This window comes from Phalaenopsis equestris, unplaced genomic scaffold (genome assembly GCF_001263595.1).
Source record: "Phalaenopsis equestris unplaced genomic scaffold, ASM126359v1 Scaffold204167, whole genome shotgun sequence".
NCBI lineage: Eukaryota > Viridiplantae > Streptophyta > Magnoliopsida > Asparagales > Orchidaceae > Phalaenopsis > Phalaenopsis equestris.
The window spans coordinates 45,191-53,649 of NW_018223741.1; positions in this window are offsets into that span (position 1 = coordinate 45,191).

The window sequence follows — 8,459 nt, forward strand, 5'->3', positions numbered from 1 at the left end:
TTATCGGTTGAAGCGGTAAATGGCACCCGCGGAGATACTTAACTGCTTATTATATATTGAATGGGAATTTACACACATACCACGCAATTATTATGTATTTACAATCTAACTTTTTTTTTGACATTTATGCCACAAAAATTTTAATACAACATCTAAAATACCATTATTTTAAATTTTAAAATGTTAAATGCATTTTTTTCATAAATAAGGTGATATGTATGTAAATATTGATGTTATGTTGTTACATATGTTAATAGATAGGAATCAAATAAAATGTGTATACTTTCTATAATGAAATAAAAAATTGGTTTGGAATGTCTACATGAAATTGGATGACATCAAATATAACACTTTTAAATTTATTTTAGGATTGATGTGCGTCCAAGGATTTATAGTGGTAGAATAACAATTTAGTGTGTTAGAGTAGTACGAGATCGAACACCCATATGGATAAAAGAAAAATAGTAGGATGCGACATTACAATTTTTATGTGAAAAATCTTAGAAAGAAAAAAATCATGAGGTATGGCTCAGTAAAAAAAAAACCACTATGTGAATATGAGTACATAGGCTCACGACATTTATCTTGAATTAGGGAAAATGTGATTATAAAATTGACGAGCAATTGTATTTCAGCAATGATAATTGTAATTGGCCATGAAGGCCGTAATTGATTGCTATAGAGGTAGTACTCAGCTGTGAATATTGTAGATGATGGTTGTAGGATCAGCTTGTAGTTAGGTCGTAGTTAAAGGTTGTGATAGTAGTTGGTTATGTAGGTTGTAGATGGTTGCTTCAGTAGCATCGGTTAGTCATAAAAGTAGTAGTGGGGAGTTGCAGGAGATGACAGTGTAAATAAGCCGAATTGGGCTCAAGCCATCCTCAGCTTAAGCTTGAGCTTGATTAAATTAATTGAGTTCGAGCTCAAGTTCAAGCTTAAGTCTTTGAGTTTGAGCCAGCTTACGAGGTTGCTTGTTTAAGCTAGTGTTATAATAAAATGATAAATATAGTGAATAATTAGGAGATAAATAATAAAAAATCTCTTGATATAAGATATGAAATATATTTTCTAAATATTTTTAATAATTTAAAGATGGTCTTAAAATTTATTATATTTTGAGTACATTTTATATAACTATTTCTTAAAATGAGCCGGCCCACGAGTTTACGAGTCAAGTTGGGGCTGGCTTGTTAGCTCATTGAACTTAGCTTACGAGCCACTTATCGAGCCCGAGTTGAGGAGTAGGTTTGGCTCACTTACACCCCTATAAGAAGTTATGGACCACTAAAGTTATAGTGTGTTACATAGGCTGCATCATTGAACCGTAAGAATACTCGTAGGCTATAGAGGTTAAAGTTAGGGGTTGTTACATGAGTTGTGATTCAATTAGATAGTAGTTGGTCATGTATGTCATAGTTTGTCATGTAAGTTATAGTGTTGAGCTGCAATAATGTCTGCATGCCATGGGAATTTGTGAGTTGCATGAGCTGTGGACCACATAGGTTATAGTTGGTCACATATGCAATAGTGGTAGGCTGTAAATAACATCCATAAGCTATAAGGCCAAAGTTATGAATTGCATGCGTTATGGACCACATTAGTTGTAGTTGGTCACGTAGACCATAATGGTGAGTTATAAGTTCGTAGATCTTATATGCTGAAATTTGGAATTGCGTAAGTTATTGAACACCTGGGTCATAGTAGTGAGCTACAATAATGTATGTATGCCACAGAGACTAGAGTTGAGGGCCACATGATATGTGAGCCACCTAAGTCATAATTAGTTAAATAGGCTGAAATGACGAGTTGTGATAACGTGAATTGACTGCATGGGCCATAGTTGGGAGCTATAAGGAGACAATCAAGAGTATTGATGAATTTGTTGCATTCTATGTATGTCAATCACAAGTCATTATCTTCGAGGGTTATTATTGGATCTTTAATATGACATCATTTATCATCCTGTATTGACATAAGTTGCTAAACTTGTTTCAAGGTGTGTCGTTACAACACGATGTTGGTCTTTACTCTGCATTATCCATTAATGGCAACTGACCATGGTTGGCGAATAGAGGAGCAATAAGTGTTTGTTGTGTCTTCAGTCTAGAATAGGCCTATAAATTGATTCTTCTTCTCTTTCAGGTCTACGTCCAACTCCAGTTCTCTCTGCAATCCCCCTCCACAACCCCTAATAAAGAGAATATGTTTGAATTTATAGGGTCTGAGAGTAGCCTCCATTATAAATAAGAAATAAATTTGGAGACGACTCTGAGTAATTTTGTCGATCGTACAATTTCTTATATAAATCTAAATGCCTTAACAATTTCAAAATTGTGTGATCTCATACTTGTTAGATTTGTACTGTTGAGACTCTAAATTTAATTATAAGCTTATCAGATTTGTAATCCATTTAACCTTCTAATTAGTCATCCAAAGCTTATAAAAGTGAGTTAACGGATTAATTTTGGTTGGATTTAACTCGGATTGGTCAAATTTTGGTGTTACTGAGTCTGTCTCATTATTCTGGTTAGCTTGAATATAAGTTTGCTGAAATTAGAGTTCTATGTGATTTTTAACTTGAGCTTGAATGTTTCTTGCTTAAGAAATATTTTTTGGTTCATGTTAATTTCTTAATATTTGTGTTAAACAATAATTTGTTGATGATGTATCAGTTGTCCCCCAATTTTCTAGCAAATTCACTTATTTTTATGAAAATTTTGAAAATTGAGAAAAAAAAGATAAAAAATTGGATTTTTTTGCGACAATAGTTGACGAAGAATGCCGGACAATAGCTGGTGGACGAAGGCTGACTGTGGCATCAACGACTGGTAGGCAGTTGCACTAGGTAGTGGGTAGCCTAACAGAGCCTTTTGTGAAGAGCGAATAGGCAATCGGTCCTATGAAGCAAGACTAAAGAGTGGGGACGGATGAACTGGACGCAGAGCGAGCCAATTAAACTAACTGGGAGCAGGCTGGTAGAACTAGTCTATTTTTGTGTAATCAATATAGCTCTCTTTTTTGAATTATTTTTTCCCACCTAGGAGACTCCTAGATTATTTTTGTGTGATCAATAGAGCCCTCTTTTGTGTTGATACCACACACCCACATAATTTTCTATTCTATTATTGTGTCATCAATGGAGCTCCTCTAACATTGTTGTCATGCAGCACTAGAGGATATTTTCTATGCTATTGATGAGCTTTTTAGAAGAGATTTTTTGTATTTTTGTTGCAATTTATGGAGAAGATTTTATATGCTTCGAGATGTCGACGTCTGGGGAATCTTATTCTGCTAAAAATCAATGAAGTACCAAAATTCTAAGGAGATGACTTCGATAGCCTTTGAATGATGTCCATTAACAAAGTGCAAGAATGAAATATCCTTTATAACAATTTTCTACTCTCAGTAATACCGAGAACTGTGGATAATTGAGAAAGAGAGAGAGAGAGAGAGAGAGAGAGAGAGAGAGAGAGAGATGTGTGCTAGCCTTTATCAGATCATTAGATCATGAAGACTTTGCAGGATTTTCAATTGAAGGCCTTAGCTCTTCAAAAGTAGAATATAAAGGTATGATTCCAGCATGCAGGAAGAGAATTTTGATGATGCTTCCAACGAAGGATTTACCAACTATTTCGTTTGACTGCAACCGATCTTTAGGAGTTGACCTTCATCCTTGTGTCTGAAGATCCCTCTTCTAGTTTGGAAAAGGGGTTGAATTGAAAGTGACTTGTAGGAGTGCATTTTATTTAGAAAATTTTTACAGCTTTTCTACTAGTAAGTGTTGGTCTTTGTAGCTTTTTCTGTATTTGATGTAGTCAGTGAGTTGGTTTATGTAGCTATTTATATATTTGATGTAGCTCTTTACACCTCATGATAATGCATATCTTTGGTCTCATATTGCACTTGCTAAGTATCACTTTATTTGTTATACTGCAGTGTAATCTTAGATTGAAAAATTTTAAGACAAGCTAAGAGTTATAAATTTTTTTTTGGAATTACTCAAACAATGTTAACCCTTCCCAGGTTGCATTATTAGAGATGAAAAAACTCCCTAGTTAAGGATGCACAACTTATCCTAGGTTGTTAGTTGAAGCACCTTCACGATGATCATAAATTATAATGAATGAAGTCTACTGTATTCCATAAAGGACCTAAGACCCATCATGAGTTGTACAACCGGAGAAGCTAGACAAAATTAACTTATGGACCAAATCGAATGAAAATCATCAAAAATTTTTGACCTATATGAGGTTGTTAGTAGAAGCTCTGCATGACGACTGCAAAATGTTATGAAAGAGGTCAAAGGGTAATACATAAAGGATTTTTGACATACTCGAGGCTGTTAGTCGAAAATTCTGCTTGATGACCATAGCCTGTGATAAAAGAGGTCATCGAGTCCCATAGGACCATTCATGTCTAAAATGAGTTTTGAGAGATGCTTTGCAATTCTCAAAACTAGGACAAATTAAGATATACTTTTTCCTAAAAATATGGATGTGTCCATTTAATATTTTGCAAGTTTTATATTGTTGCTTTTGAATGTAATGCCCACTAATGAGGGTGCTGTTCACACAAGCTTTTATAGCAACCCATGTATCAAATCTTGAAGAGTTTGGCTTTTTGATCGAGTTAAGGAAGAACTCCAATATGATGAGGGTGATGGAGAGCTCTTTGCAATGAAATTTTTCCCCTAGTATGGAAGCGATTCTTGAAAATTTAATGTCTGATGAAATGTGAGATGACTACCTAACCATAGTTTTGTTGGGATGTTAATGTGAATGAGCTTTCGAGAATGCAGGAATTTTTTCCCGGAACTTGGAAGTAGTTTTCATATAATTTTTGTCTGAAGAAGATGCATGAAAATTTTCCCACCACAGTTGTGCCGAGGATATTCACGTGAATGACTTTTTAAGAATACAATGAAGTTTTTCATCAAGATCAAAGAATGCAAGAAAGTAGGGGCTCGACGTCTCATACTTCAATCATGCGACGAACGAGACTTAGCTTTCCATGAACCTCGCCAAACTGATGCAGTTAGAAGATTTATGATGGTAGAGTAATAATTTAAGATTGTAGTGTAGCGCAAAATCTAATGCACAAATAGATAAAAGAAAGTAGTAGGAGGAAACACCATAACTTTTGTGTGAAAAACCTTAGAAAGGGAAAAAATCCATGGAGTTTGGCCAAGTTGAAATAATCCACTTATAATTATAAGTACATAAGCTCACTCTTCTTTTGAATTAGTGAAGATGAAAATATAAAATTGATGAATAATGATATTTAAGCAATGATAGTCATAATAGGTTGTGAAGGTCATAGTTGATTGATACGGAGACAGTTGTCTGTCGTTAATGTTATAGACAGTGATTGTAACACCAATTTGTTTTAGAGGTCATAAATGAATGTTGTGATAGTAGTTGGCTACATAAGTAGTAAATTATTGATTTAGGATCATTGCTTGGCCATAGAGGCCGTAGTTGGGAGCTGAAGAAGTTGTGGACCACATAGGACCTAGTTGACAACATAGGCCATAGTGGTGAACCACAACAACATCTGTAGGCCATAGATACCAAAGATTAAAACTGCATGAGTTGTAACTCACGTAGGTCATAGTTCATCATATAGGATATAGTGGTGAGTTGTGGGCCATAGAGGCTAAAGTAGAGAGCTGCTTGAGTTGTGGGCCACTTAGGTTGTAGTTGGCATAACATATCATAGTGATGAACTGTAATAACATTTGTAGGCCTTGGAGGTTGAAGTTAAGACTTCATAAGGTTTGGAACACATAACTTGTAGCTAGTCTTTCGTAGACCATAGAGACTGGTTTGGTAGTTGTGTAAGTCGTGAACACTGTGGGCCATAGTTGTAAGCTTCAATAACATTTGTATGTCACAAAAGTAGGAGTTGGAGGCTGAATGAGTTGTGAGCCATGTATGTTGTATTTGGTCACATAACTTACGGTGGTGAGCTACGATGACATCAATTAGTCACACATTCCATATCAGGGAGCTGTGAGAAGAGAACTGGAGTTCATAAAAAGTTGTCGTATCCTGGGTGTGGTGGTTGTAAGCCATTGTCATTGGAAGTTATAATTGTATCTTCACTAGGTGTTATTCATTACCTCGTATTGGGGGTAAGTTGCTACACTGACGGGTGCATCGTTACATCATATTCGAGGAGGGTATTTATACTTTCTTCAGGGTGTGTCATTACATTGTTATGTTGGTCGTAACTCTACAAGATCCATTAATAGTGACAAATAAAGGATGACCGATAGTGGATTTGAGAGCAGTAAGTGTTTGGCAGGACATCGATCTAAAATAGCTTTGAAAATTGGCTCATCCTCTTCTCCTTCAACTCAATGTCTTCCCCCCCCCCCCCCCCCCCCACTATGCTTTATTTATAAAGTATGTGAGTGGCCTCCCTTGTAAATGAAGAAGGAATCTGAACAACTCCAACGAATGACCCAAAGAGATTCTCTTGATTGGACAATACTTTAAGAATATCTATGTGCCTTAACAATATCATAATCGAGAAGCTCAATTTGACTATCAGCTTCTAAGATTTAGAATTCATTTGACCTTCTAATTAGTGATGTATGGATAAGTTAGCTAGTATTTTTGTTGAATTTATACTTTTTTTATGGATGAAATTGCACTATAAGAAATGTATTTTTGTGTTTATTTTCTAGGAACAACAGGTGATTGAAGTGAGGAAATTAGAAGAGGACATGGAGCTAAATGGTGCAAAATGGCATTGGGCGCCGGACCCTTGAGCATGTCAGTTCCTGCTTCACCAACCCGAGAGGTTAGTGCCCTAGGCATCGGACCACTTGGGAAATTAGGTGCTCATCTCTACTTCAGCTGACAAAGAGCATGACGTCTAGGCACCAGCCCCTGGGCGCCTTGGTGCCAAAAACTGTCATGTGCAGTTTTTGTAGTTCGACACTTCAGACTTAGAGGATCGTGTTGGGGATCTTGCATGATTGTAGAGGACCGGTGGAGTTCTACAGGACCAGTAACGTAGGAAGTCGGCAAGAGTGCTAAATAATTTCTTTTCTAGTCGGTGTAAAGGAGGGAAAGCTAAGTCTTTTTTATGTACTTTCTGTTATCTTTATGTTGTAACAATTGGATTGTGGATTTCTCTTTAATTCAATGAATCTATTTGGTGTTTTTGTCATGATCATGCTCCTTGAGTATATTTCTTACTCTTCCTTGAAATGATTAAGTTGGGTGGATGGAATGAGAATTACTAAGTATTTTAATTAATTTATATGGTGATGATTAACTTTCAGTGCTTAATTTACTTTTCATTTTGGTCAATTGAATTGTTAAAACATCTTGTCAACCATAAATATTTGGAAATTTTATGGTATAATCAACTAGGTTAATCACATTAACCTATGGGATATAAGGATATGCCTGTAAAGAGATGTAAATGTTAGGGAAATATCCTTTAATGGGTTAGCTATGAAATTTATGGGAATAAATTCATTTCTAACCAAGCTTCTTTATGCACCCAGGAGGGGGTAAAGAAGATTATTGTTCCTATTTATCACTAGGCTTTTTCTATTAGCAATTCTCAATTTCATGAATTCCTCTTAACTCATTACAAGGAAAATCCACCAAGTATTTGACATTTTCAATATAATTGTGATAATTTAGGATTGCTTTTGTAACAGCATTTTAACTTTTAATTTGTTTTTTATACATTAGGATTACTTTGTAGGATTATAACAAAACCTAAATTTCAAGCTAGGACTAAAACTAGTAGGCTAAAAATTTTTCTAACAAGAATTACCTCGTTCCCTGCGGGAGATGATCTTATCTAGTTGGCAAAGTTTGATTGCAAGTTTGTTGAAATTGGAGTTCTAGATGATTTTTAATTATGCTTGAATATTTCTTGCTAAAAAATGCTTCGAGAATCATGCTAATTACCTGGAGATTTATGTCAAATGAGAATTTGTTAATGGTAGATCAATGATAAACATAATATTTAAATAAATATTCATTTCTTATTATTGTTAAACTAGATTATGATGTATAGTCATATACTTTTCTTCTTATATATTAAATTATGAGTTATAATTTATTTCTTATTATTTATTATGATTGATTTTGATGATAATTAATTAAGAAAAAAATATATCATAATAAGTTTGAAAGATATTTACAATTTTAAGATATTCAGATGACTTAATGATTTTTCAAATATTGCAAGTTTATAATACAATCGAATATTTCAATAAGAAGAATCAAACAACTATAACATAAATAAAAAAAAAAGATATTATGAGTACACTTAAAAACTCAAAAAACAATATATGATTAAAGATATCTTTTGAAAGAGGCAGATGAATTATTTTGAAATTTGGTAATATTTACAAAATGTCTTTCTCAAAATTCATAAATAGATGACCACTTGTTATATGAAGGGGGTAGCATTGGAATCGAGAGTTC